The following is a 13,518-nucleotide window of genomic DNA, read 5'->3' as shown; positions in this document are numbered from 1 at the left end:
GTGTTAATCGGCCGGCTCATACTTTGGCTAAGGTAGCTGTAGGCGATTGTGTTTCTTTGGTTTGGAGGATTTCGCCCCCTGATTGTATCCTTAGTGTATTAGCAGATGAGATCCCAGTCTTTGTTTAAATAAAGTAAGATGTTTCCCTCTAAACAAAAATCAAAAAAATTATTTACTGTGTTATGACTGGGGCGGGAGGTAGAAAGAATATTGTACATTTCCCCTACCCACGTCCTAAATGACATTAAATAAGTAACTGTACCACTCTCCTCCCCACCACACACTCACGCACGTCCCACGGGCGCCGGTTTGAACTCCCCACTTATCCCCACCTACAGTAGATCGAGAAAACCCTCGCCGGCGACCGCTGCAGCCGCCTCCATGGAGAGAAGCCTCGGCTGGTAGAGAGCGATGATGGACCTCGCCGGCGATGACGAGGGGTGGCGCGCGCAGTTGACGGAGGTGTGCGGCTGGTTCCCCAGCACGGAGATGTTGGTCAACCACGCGCGTGGCCTCGTCAAAGTCCTCACCGACGCCGAGAGGAAGCGCGCCTTCCCCTACGGCCGCGGCGTCCCGCCGGCTGTCCTCCTCGTGTGGGCAATGCGAGAGGCCACGCTGAGTGACTCCCCTGTTCAGCGCGCAAGGTGGTGGATGTACCGCTCCACCACCATGACGCTGCGGCCAGATTCAGCACGAGTCGCGTCGAGGGCGGAGCGCGTCGACGTCGAGCTCGCTCTCCCTGCGCCCGTCAGCCTAGACTACCAGGTCCGCCACGTGCCGAAGCCAGTGCTGCCGTTGGGCTCTGACGTCATGGAGGACGACGTGGAGGAGGTACTGGTCATCCCTGATGACCATGAACAGGGCGAGGAGGACGCTGTGCAGATGGTAGCGCCGGTCGCCGTCGAGGGTGGCAAGACAATGCCCATCGACGTCGAGCTCCTTCCCCTCCTCCCTGAGATAGTGAAGGTGGAAGAAGAGGAGGTGGCTCAGGATCAGGTGGCGCAGCTGTCGAACAGAACGACGGTCAAGAAGGCTTCTCCGTGTGTGGTGCGCCGCTCACGCCGCCTCAAATTTCTAAAGAAGTGAAGATGGGCACAGTTGCTGAAGGAGGAGGAAGCTGCTGGTTATCTTAAGTTAGGTATGCTGTTATATGTTTCAGCATATAAGTTAACATTATTTTGGGTTTGATGTTGGTTAGGTATGCTTTTATATGTAAGCATATAAGTTATGCAATCGGTACGGTTTGATCGGGTTCTTTGTGGCGGAAGAACTGAATATCTACTGCTCGCCCTAAGTGTCAAGTTCAGTTAAATTTCTGAATATTGAATATGTACTGTTGCTTTGCTTCAGTGTTGCATCAAAGGAGGAGGAAGCTGCTAGATGTTGCTCCTATGTTGCAACAAGACAATGAACTGGGCTGCTGCATAAATCAGTAGTGTTGCTAGGTGATGTGCCCATGTGCATCACATACCAAATATAGAACATGCCAAAAGTGCATTGTCTGCCAAATATAGAACATGCCAAAAGTGCATTGTCCGCCAAATATAGAACATGGCAAAAGTGCATTGTCTGCCAAATATAGAACATGCCAAAAGTGCATTGTCTACCAATCATGATGGCCCCATGTTATTTATGCTGCAATCTCTGTTACACTTTGCCCATAAACTGAATAGCAAATAATCAGCAGCATTTCATCATGTCAATTACAAATATGTCAATAACTTTATGAACAATCTACTTGCTAACTATGAGAGCAATCATAATGGCAAGCAGGCCAAGATACAGAAGACCTCCAAATCCTAAAATCCTATCCCTATAGAGCAATATTTTCTTGTGCATCTTAACCATTGCCCTCTTTTCTTTCTCATTCCTTTTAATTTCAGCTTCATATTCTGTAATCTTAGTCTCCAGTTTCTTGTTCTTGATGGCAAGATACTTAATGACTGACTTTGCTTTGCTATCCCACTCCCCGTCAACCCATTCAACATACTCAGAAGTGATATCATCCTAAACAAATCATGAGCAGTTCAAGTCATTTTATAACTGAACTTGTCACTGCAAGCGTTAAACACTGAACTTTTTTGCAGCTTGACCGCAATAGCAGTACTAGTTTGAAGATCATGCTCAGTAGACTAACCTCAAACACACATCCCCTGAGTGCGCTGCCAAAATTGTCTGCATCTATGCAGACACGGCCACCAGGAGTTTCCTGATGACCACATAGATGGAGCTTGTCATGGCCACAGGTGATGAATTGTGGGCGATAATGCTCGGATGTAAAGAACAACGGTAAAGAACTTACCTTTTTGCCACCAAAGTGTAGCACTAAAGAAACCCTAGCCATGGGTTCTCCCGGCCTGCCGCCGCCCACGAAACCCCCATCCCCTGTTCCACTCGATCCGCCGCCGCTGCCTCCTGTGCCACTGAATCCGCCCCACCTGCTTGCAGGACCCAGGGTTCGACCTAACTTGCGGTCGCCACCGCTCTTCTCGCCGCAGCCGCCGCCGCCCGACGCCCAGCTCGCTGTCATGCTTTTGCCGTCGAGATTTGGAGGCGCAAATGGAGAGAGAGGGCTAGGGATTTGGAAAGGGAAACGAGAAAAGGGGAAAGATCGATGTGAACCTGGCAAAATGGGCTGGTGTAGCGCTGCCGGCACGATAGCCCGCCTGTGGGGCCCCTCACGTGGTTAGATGGGCCGTGCCTGGCATCATGGTGAGTACAGAAAAAGTTAATTATACATATAATAAAAAACGACGGGTTTGTAAAACAAAATAGAAAAACATGATGCCTGATAACACGCGATAGAGCCAACGAGCTGACATGACTAATTTTGATCAGTGTAATATTACATTTTGACTCGATATATTTACTTATCTACCATGACTAATTTTCATAATCATGTGATGAGGGGGAATTGCCAGGAGATTATGCAAGATGATGACATGCAGATAGCTAAGGCAGAAGGCTAAGCTTGGTAGAGTTTAAAAAAAAAGTAAAGATTGTGAAAATTTTAATATGAAACTTACGAGAGCAGTTGAAGAGAAAAATAGACTATTATAAAAAATTGGAGAACGAGAAAAATATTAAGCAAGAACACTTGATAAGTGAAGCCGTGAAAAATAAGATTATAAAAAATTGGAGAACGAGAAAAATATTAAGCAAGAACAATTGATAAGTGAAGCCAAAACTTTATTGGTATGACCAAATTATCTTCTCCGAGCGAATTGTATGGCTGAATTGTCTGATACGAGCAAATTGTTTGACAGACACATACACATGTATGTGTCACAATATTCGAGATGCCCTGTTTATTACATAAAAATGATAGAACCCCTAAGATAATCATGTCGTCGAAACCTTCGACCGGACTAAATCCAAACCACTAAAACTTCAATCTTGCATGCCGCATGAATTCTTCAGGCGCGCCTTTTCCTTGCGATTTCGCGAATTTTGTTCTTCACACACTCCATCGTGTTCGAAGGTGACATAATCAACCCCGCGACGAAACGTCTTCTCCTTGCGTCAACGGTGGCCTGCAAAAAATGACATAAAGGTTACATGAACCGAAGTTGCTACACGACCATAGTAGCGGATCTACAAACGTAAATAACAGCATACTTGCGAAAAACCGCGGGTCATTCGGTCCCCGTCCCAATGTTCTAGACATTCTGTGACAAAAAGGCCACAAGAGTACCTGGTACATATGCAAACATTAGCGGTGGGCAATACGAACAGGTGTGTTGTTGTTTGAATGTGCATGATGTCCTATTAACTCACCCATCCTCTTGCTGGGGCATGTCATACTCCTTGATAGGCCACTTACTTACGTCCGGATATTTCCCTGTTGTAATAAGATTTGCTAGGTGCATATCGTGTGCTATAGCCATTCGCTATAAAGAGGATAGTGTTAAAGGATAATCATAAACAACATGTAAGACCAATGGTACAAATGTTGGTTATATTACCAGTGCTTTCACAATCTTTTTTGTCAGGTCCAGAGGATAGAGCGAATCGAGAACTTGGAATTCTTGCTTGATCAAGTGCATGACCACGGTCATCCAGTGGGCATTGTCGATATTCAACGCGATATACGTCTACAGTGCAAAAAACCATTGTGGATCAAACGAAATACTTGATGAAATGTCCTGTAGTGAAGAATTACAAACATAACGACCTTATCACGCACAGTATACTCTTTCGTGACTCTATTAACTGCTCTAGCTTTGGACAGAGCACTATCCATGTTGCAGCTCGACGGCAATGGATCGTCTCGTGCGATAGCACGATCTACAAGGAATTTGGACCTCCACGCTGGACAGAGGTAACGATCATGAACAACGCGCAGCTCCAAATGTCCCATATAAGCATCAATTACCTTCATAGAATATCAGGGCATTACATGTTGAAAGTTGAGACATAGATTATTGAGAATTTTAATAACAGGACATGCAAGTAGTACTTACATCGTCCGACAACCATCTGTGAGTTAATACCGGTCGAATCCTTTCGGAAGTCAGAGATATGCCACACCCTTCACTGTAGTAAACTTTCTTCCCCTTATTCTTCTCGGTGCTAGCAGCTAACTCGACAAATGAAACAGCTGCATCAATTATTTCCGGCGTCAACTCATCTGCCACAACCTCCGGCTCATGATTTTCAGAAAACAGAGCTGCATGAAATAATATGAACGTCAACAATGGTGATCATATGCATTCGTAGCATATAACAAAATAAGAATGTTAGTTACGATACCTCTAGTAGCAGTAGAAGTACCGGAGGGTTTCTGACCACGGTTGGGACGCCTGCTGGGCTTCTCAAGTGCGTAGGGGGATTCAAATTTCTTAGGAACAGTCCTCTTGCGCTTACCGGACATAACTTCCTCATCCTTATCGATTGTTGCATCCCTTTTTCCATTCGTCTTAGCCATGAACTTGCTGACAGAAGATGGACAAATGTCTATGTCCAATGAAGGTGCTTGAGTAGAAGTACCAACGACCCAAGGGTTTTCGGGTGTAGCGCCACATTCATCATTACGCCTAATAGGTGAAGCTTCCTTGTGTCCATTCACCTTCGGTGGGGTTTTCTGTTTGTCAAACAAAATCGTGTGAACATTTCAGCACGTAAATAAATTAAAGGAGAAAATTATAGATAGAAATATATATACATAGTACCTCAGGTACGGTTTTATGGTTGGGAACCACTTCATCAGGCTGCGTCATGTCAATGACAGGCTCTCCGCGTGAGTCTATGTCATCCTTGTACACGAATTCCTTCTTTTCATATGGACCGTTCTTGAACGAATCCAGTTCTTCATCCACATCATTGTCCGGGGATGGCACGGCAGCAGCCGGCTTGTACATGACACCTGATTTGTTCAACTTCTCCAACAACCTCTGCAATAGAAATATAAATTTAGTAATGCTAGCATGGTTTAAAACAGCAAACATACTGTAAACTATAAAGTTTGGGTGTGACACCTCAGCAACTTGATCAGGGATTTGCCTCATCTGGGTGTGTATGAAGTCCATGCACCGCTTCATTAGAAGCTCCATCAAATCTTCCGACATTGGGGCTGTCGTCGACTTCTTTGCGTTTCCATTTGCAGGTTTGGTTTTTGGCTTCATGGTAGGCGCATTATTTGGGATGTTGGGCTCCTGAGCCCTATACTCCTGGGTGATATTATTTTAGATCTGCATGCGATATTGAAGTACATGTGATGAATAAAAAATAAATATTATTAAGTTACAAAACATTTAAGAAATACGGAACACAATGACTTACCCTGACGTTACCACGGCCGCGCCCATTGTCATAGTCGAACCGATCTCTCCTAGTGGCTGCACCTTCGGTCCAGTTCCTCATAAGAGGTTGTATGGACAAGTTGGGATTATAGGCGCATTCGCCTTTGACCGGTTGCACCTTCTCCCAGTACAAGTACTACAAAAAAATAAGGATTTAGAGTTAGTACAATACATCACATAAAATTGCAATGATATGATAATTGACATTATGCAACAGGTCTCATATGTGTACCTGCAAGAGAGCCAAATTGCCTTTCGGCCATTGGCGGAGGTGTTTGCCTTTCTTCACTATGCGAAGGCAATCAAGGAGAACACGCATGGTGAAGGCATTCCAGTTAATCTTTGAAATACGTTTCACATCATCGACCAAAGCGTAGTACTGCTTTGGCACAATCTTGCTCGACATGGGAGCAATAATTGTTCCTAACAGGACAAGGACTACTTTCCGAAGGAAATCGTTGCCGGTGGCTTTACTTTTAATTATGTCCTCAATGAGATTATCTATCACTATGTTTTCTGATGTCTTACTGAGAAATTGTGGCGGCACCCGCTCCTTGATGTCCTTGCCTTCTTCAGTCAGAATGTCCGAAGCGGACAGTCCATGGTTCTCAAGGTTAAAGATGCACTCGACGTCGACCGCACCGAGAGTCACCTCCCCAACCTGCTCTTGTATAATGAATCTGGCCGTGCTGGCCTGAAAATTCTCAATCATATACCTAATCAGTAGGGTACGCATCTTAATAAATGGTATCTGCAGCATGCTGCGCAATGTTGTATCAGCCACTCTAGCGCGTTGACCGCTCGATAGAGCTGCAACAAGCTTGCACCATTTCTCAACGGCGCATACTATTTCTCCATTTGGCTCGTCCATCCTGTTGAAAGAAAATATATAACTTCGTGACATTAGCGAACACTAAAGAAAAAATAACAATAGACATGCAAAAATATAAAACTTTCTGGCAGTAGCTAACACTAATGCAAAAATAACACTAATGCAAATACAAAACTAGCACCATGTATACTGCAACATGCAGCCAAGTGTGCTGACATGAGGCAATAAAAAAATAACTACAATTGGTAATTGAATTTACTTGCATCTGATCAAGTTCTTTGAGTATCAGATAAATTATATAATCAATAAGTTTAATATGGTAAACTGTTACTAATTCGTGTGGTTGTCTTATTAACAGGGTGACAAATTGATCAGCTGTAAATAACTAGAGTTTATAGCAATGGTACCTATTTGAGGTTCATCAACATCTAATGCTAATAACTCTTTAATGTTCTATGTGCACAACAATATAATTGGATCGTGTGACAAAAATATAATTGGATCATGTGACAAAAAATCTATTGCATCATGCTTCTCGAGAAACAACATCTTATTCTACCATGCTATGAAATAACCAAAGATTGTTTTCATCTACGCCATCTGGTCAGAACGCATCTAGTAGAGTTGATACTAGTTGAAAATATGTGGTAAACCTAAGTCCATCAAAGCAACGAGACGGAGGAAGTAGCTTGCTATGAAGGCGCGAGGTAAGGAGGACAATTTACTTGATCGGTCGACGAATATGAAAGAAGTCGGTGATGCGTTGTCGACGTAGTTCGTCGAGGTCGGCCTGCACGTGCGGACGACCTTGATCTTCTCGGGGTTTTTGTGGCGTGTGGGATGCGGCGGACGGAGCTGTCGACGACTCGCCGGCAGGAGGCGATCTAGTCGACGACATGTGCGAGGAGGAGGAGATTATATACGAGGTCGACTCCTAGGTCGTCGTAACTTCCCTATGGCCAATCTCGCGATCTATATTTTCCTCCGTTGAAGCGAGGCTGAACGTGCTCCTCAATCATAGGGATTAGGAACATATGGATTAGCACGATCCCAGAATTGTGTAACAGAACGGCAACTACTCCCGTGATCGACGTGGATGGAAAGTGCAGCGTTGTGGGCCCCAACAATATGGATCCCACAGTTATTTGCGGTCTGGGCCGGCCCACCTACCTGCATTGTTTCTTCCCTCAAAATAAATATCATTGGTTCTTCCCTTAAAAAACTCTTTGTGACACCTATTAGTTATTGTATACTTGTATATGTTCAGCAATATTTATAGTATCTCTATCATTTCTACAATATTATACATTCAAATGTATTGTTCCTCTTTCCCTTTAATTTGGTTTTCCTGTTATTTATGTTTTCTCCTTCTTATTCCTATTTTTTGTTCATGTTCCATAATTCCATATCACTTCTTCTCATTGTTTTCAATTTCATTTCTAATATGTATGATTAAATGTTGTCCTATTTATGACTTCCTAATTGGTGGGACCGGCAAGGAAAACCACTTTCAGACCTGCCCTCCAGCAGACCCGAATGGTCCTGCTTGTACATGGTGCATGTGGAGGCATGCATGAGATGACCCCAACTTTTGGGACCATGTGGGCATGGCCAATGTGGTCCCCCAGGGAAGGTGTGCACAAATTCGGACACAAAACGCACGTTGCGTCACGTGGGGGCAGTGTAGTAGGGTTTTGTCGCCGGAAAAACCCTAGAAAATGCATCGAGTGTCGGAAATGAACGATACTTGTCATGCATGCATGTCATGGTCATCCTAGGGTATGCATAAAGTTTGGGATCATTTGGTGGGACCGTCAAGGAAAACCACTTTCATACCTGCCCTCCGGCAGACCCGAATGGTCCTGCTTGTACATGGTACATGTGGAAGCATGCATGAGATGACCCCAACTTTTGGGACCATGTGGGCTTGGCCAATGTGGTCCCCCAGGCAAGGTGTGCACGAATTCGGACACAAAACGCACGTTGCATCACATGGGGGTAGTGTTGTAGGGTTTTGTCGCCGGAAAAACCCTAGAAAATGCATCGAGTGTCGGAAATGAATGATACTTGTCATGCATGCATGCCATGGTCATCCTAGGGTATGCATAAAGTTTGGGATCATTTGGTGGGACCGTCAAGGAAACCACTTTCAGACCTGCCCTCCGGCAGACCCGAATGGTCCTGCTTGTCCATGGTGCATGTGGAAGCATGCATGAGATGACCCCAACTTTTGGGACCATGTGGGCTTGGCCAATGTGGTCCCCCAGGCAAGGTGTGCACGAATTCAGACACAAAACGCACGTCGCGTCACGTGGGGGCAGTGTTGTAGGGTTTTGTCGCCGGAAAAACCCTAGAAAATGCATCGAGTGACGGAAAAGAACGATACTCGCCATGCATGCTTGCCATGGTCATCCTAGGGTGTGCATACAGTTTGGTCTCAATTGGTGAGACTGAGAAGATAAACCTGCTTCTAGTACATGGTCCATGTGGAGGCATGCATGCGGTTGTCCCAACTAGATTCGATTTAATAACATTTCAAGTATCAAACAAAAAATAAAATTTATAATTAGGAAGGACAACATATTATCTTACATTTAAAAAATAATTCAAATGTAAAAAAGATAAGATCTATCAGAATGAAGAAGTGCAATAGAAGATAACATATTATCCTACATTTTGGAAATATTTCAAATATAAAGAAGAGAACAAATATTAGCATGAAGAAGTGAAATAAAACAGAACGTTTTATCTTACAAACTAAAAATATTTCAATAATAATAAAGATAAGAAATATTAGAATGAAGAATTGAAATAAAACACACAATTTTAGTTTATATTTCGTAAATATTATTAATATACAAAACAGAACGAACAAATGAAATAAAACACAACAGAATTTGGCATATTTTTTTAATTTTAGTAAACACTGTTAGAAATAATATAGAAAAAATAGATTTGATTTTAAATATTATGAATATAAACAAGAGAAGAAACTTTTGAGTTAAGAAGTGAAAAACAAAGAAAATATAAAATAGATCAGCGCGCGGGTAAGGCTGCCCTGGGCCAGCCCGCCCCAATTGGGCCAAAGGCAGAGCCGTGCAGGGCACAGCGCAGCGCACAGCCGTGGGGTGGTGGGAGTTTAGTCCCACCTCGCCAAGCGAGAGAGCGCCGCACCGGTTTATATACCCGGCTGCGACTCCCCTCCCAAGCTCCTATCATATGCAGGCAGTACATTGCCTAACTCTTGTCCCCTCTGCCCTGTGGGGCCTACTAGCTGCAGAAATTCTGTACCACGGGCCTGCATCCTGGCCCATGAACGGCTGGGTTCCTAGTCGTATGCAGGCCAGGGTGTATGAATTCCCCTGCTCTGGTAGGTGGGCACATTTTTTTGGCATTTTGCCATGTGTTTCGATCTTCAAATCAGACACTAAATTATACACATGCTCACTTGCATTCAATGCACTTTTTTTTTGCATATATGACAAGTTAATGTTTTCACCTTCAAATCATCTAATAAATTTTACACATGCTCACTTACATGTAATACACATGGATATTAATGGGATTTCAAAAAAATGAGGCCGTGGTGTATGAATTCTCCTCCCACATGCATGCCATGGTCATGGTAGGGTGTGCAAAAAGTTTGGGATCATTTGGTGGGACCGGCAAGGAAAACCACTTTCAAACTTGCCCTCCGGCAGACCCGAATGGTCCGGCTTGTACATGGTTCATGTGGAGGCATGCATGAGATGACCCCAACTTTTTGGGAGCACGTGGGCATGGCCAATGTGGCCCCCCCCCAGGCAAGGTGTGCACGAATTCGGACACAATACGCACGTTGCGTCACGTCGGGGCACTGTTCTAGGGTTTTATCACCGCAAAACGCCTACAAAATGCATAGAGTGTCGGAAATGAACGGTAGTTGCCAGGCATGCTTGCTATGCTCATCGTAGGATGTGCATAAAAGTTTGGTATCAATTGGTGAGACCGAGAAGAAAAACCTGCTTGTAGTACATGGTGCAAGTGGAGGCATACATGCGATTGTCCCAACTATATTTGATTTAATAATATTTCAAGTATGAAACAGAAAAGAAAATTTATAATTAGGAAAGACAACCATGAAAAGTGAAATAAAAGACAACATTATATCATACATTATTTAAATTTATAACTTTTAGAACAAAGAAAAGAGGAGAATATAGAAAACAGAATAAAAATTTGAAGAAATAAGTGCAATAAAAGACAACATATTATCTTACATTTAAAAAATAATTCAAATATAAAAAAGATAAGATCTATTAGAATGAAGAAGTGAAATAAAAGATAACATATTATCTTACATTTTCAAAATATTTCAAATATAAAGAAGAGAACAAATATTAGAATGAAGAAGTGAAATAAAACAGAACATTTTATCTTACAAACTAAAAATATTTCAATAATAATAAAGATAAGAAATATTACAATGAAGAATTGAAATAAACACACAATTTTAGTTTATATTTCGTAAATATTATCAATATACAAAAGAGAACGAACAAATGAAATAAAACACAACAGAATTTGGCATAATTTTTTAATTTTAGTAAACACTGTTAGAAATAATGTAAAAAAAGAGATTTGATGTTAAATATTAGAAATATAAACAAGAAAAGAAATTTTGGAGTTAAGAAGTGAAAAACAAAGAGAATATCAAACAGATCAGCGCGCGGGTAAGGCTGCCCTAGGCCAGCCCGCCCGAATTGGGCCCAAGGCGGAGCCGCGCATGGCACATCGCAGCGCACAGCCGTTGGGTGGTGGGAGTTTAGTCCCACCTCGCCAAGCGAGAGAGCGCCGCACCGGTTTATATACCCGGCTGCGACTCCCCTCCCAAGCTCCTATCATATGCAGGCAGTACATTGCCTAACTCTTGTCCCCTCTGCCCTGTGGGGCCTACTAGCTGCAGAAATTCTGTACCACGGGCCTGCATCCTGGCCCATGAACGGCTGGGTTCCTAGTCGTATGCAGGCCAGGGTGTATGAATTCCCCTGCTCTGGTAGGTGGGCACATTTTTTTGGCATTTTGCCATGTGTTTCGATCTTCAAATCAGACACTAAATTATACACATGCTCACTTGCATTCAATGCACTTTTTTTTTGCATATATGACAAGTTAATGTTTTGACCTTCAAGTCATCTAATAAATTTTACACATGCTCACTTACATGTAATACACATGGATATTAATGGGATTTCAACAAAAATGAGGCCGTGGTGTATGAATTCTCCTCCCACATGCATGCCATGGTCATGGTAGGGTGTGCAAAATGTTTGGGATCATTTGGTGGGTCCGGCAAGGAAAACCTCTTTCAAACTTGCCCTCCGGCAGACCCGAATGGTCCGGCTTGTACATGGTGCGTGTGGGGGCATGCATGAGATTACCCCAACTTTTGGGACCATGTGAGCATGGCCAATGTGGCCCCCAGGCAAGGTGTGCACGAATTCGTAGGCATGATTGGCACATGTGGGTCACCATGTTCAAGAAAATTTGGGTGATTTGGAGGTGGTGGGAAAAATCACATTTGTTCAAAAACTGGCTTAAGTTAGACCAAATGGCCCCTGCGGAATGCGGTCATTTTTTCGACCACCTCCAAATCACCTCAACTTTGGCACACATGATCTCTTGCACAAACAAAGGTAGGTTTCCAAGGTTTTATATTTTTTTGATTTTTTTATTAATTTATAATGCCCTCTAGACTGACTGGTCAAAACATCGGTCTATACCTCAGGGGGGCATTGTAAAATATTCTTTTTCCAAATTTTATTTCATAGGCATGATTGGCACATGTGGGTCACCATGTTCAAGAAAGTTTGGGTGATTTGGAGGTGGTGGGAAAATCACATTTGTTCAAAAACTGGCTTAAGTTAAGACCAAATGGCCCCTCTGGAATGCGGTCATTTTTTCGACCACCTCCAAATCACCTCAACTTTTGCACACATGATCTCTTGCACAAAAAAGCTAGGTTTCCAAGGTTTTATATTTTTTGAATTTTTTATTAATTTATAATGCCCTCTAGACTGACTGGTCAAAACATCGGTCTATACCTCAGGGGGGCATTGTAAAATATTCTTTTTTCAATTTTTCTTTCATAGGCATGATTGGCACATGTTGGTCACCATGTGCAAGAAAGTTTGGGTGATTTGGAGGTGGCGGGAAAAATCACATTTGTTCAAAAACTGGCTTAAGTTAGACCAAATGGCCCCTCCGGAATGCGGTCATTTTCTCGACCACCTCCAAATCACCTCAATTTTGGCACACATGATCTCTTGCACAAACAAAGCTAGGTTTCAAAGGTTTTATATTTTTTGAATTTTTTATTAATTTATAATGCCCTCTAGACTGGCTGGTCAAAACATCGGTCTATACCTCGGGGGGCATTGTAAAATATTCTTTTTCCAAAATTTCTTTGAAATTTCTAATGCCCTCTTATATTTGTTTATAATGCCCTCTTATATTTTCTTTGAAATTTATAATGCCCTCTTATATTTTCTTTCTATTTTTTTGAATTTTTTTAATTTATAATGCCCTCTTATATTTGTTTATTTTTTAATGCCCTCTTATATTTGTTTATTTTTTTATTGCCCTCTTATTTTTTGAATTTTTTTATTTATAAAGTTAGGTTTCCAAGATGGCTAGGCTGGCCCATGCTTTTCCTTTTTTTATTTTTTTCCTTTTCCTTCAGTTTACATAAAAATTACCTGAGCACTCAAAAAATAACATAAAAATTACATGACCCCTCAAATAATAACATACCAAAAATTCAAAAGGTATTTTTATCAAACACATCTTTTTGAATATTTATATTTTCTTTTGTTATAAATAAGTGACATTTTCAAAATTCTAATA

Source organism: Aegilops tauschii, chromosome 1, assembly GCF_002575655.3.
Source record: "Aegilops tauschii subsp. strangulata cultivar AL8/78 chromosome 1, Aet v6.0, whole genome shotgun sequence".
NCBI lineage: Eukaryota > Viridiplantae > Streptophyta > Magnoliopsida > Poales > Poaceae > Aegilops > Aegilops tauschii.
The sequence above is the reverse complement of the archived record's forward strand: the minus strand, read 5'-3'. Positions refer to the sequence as shown.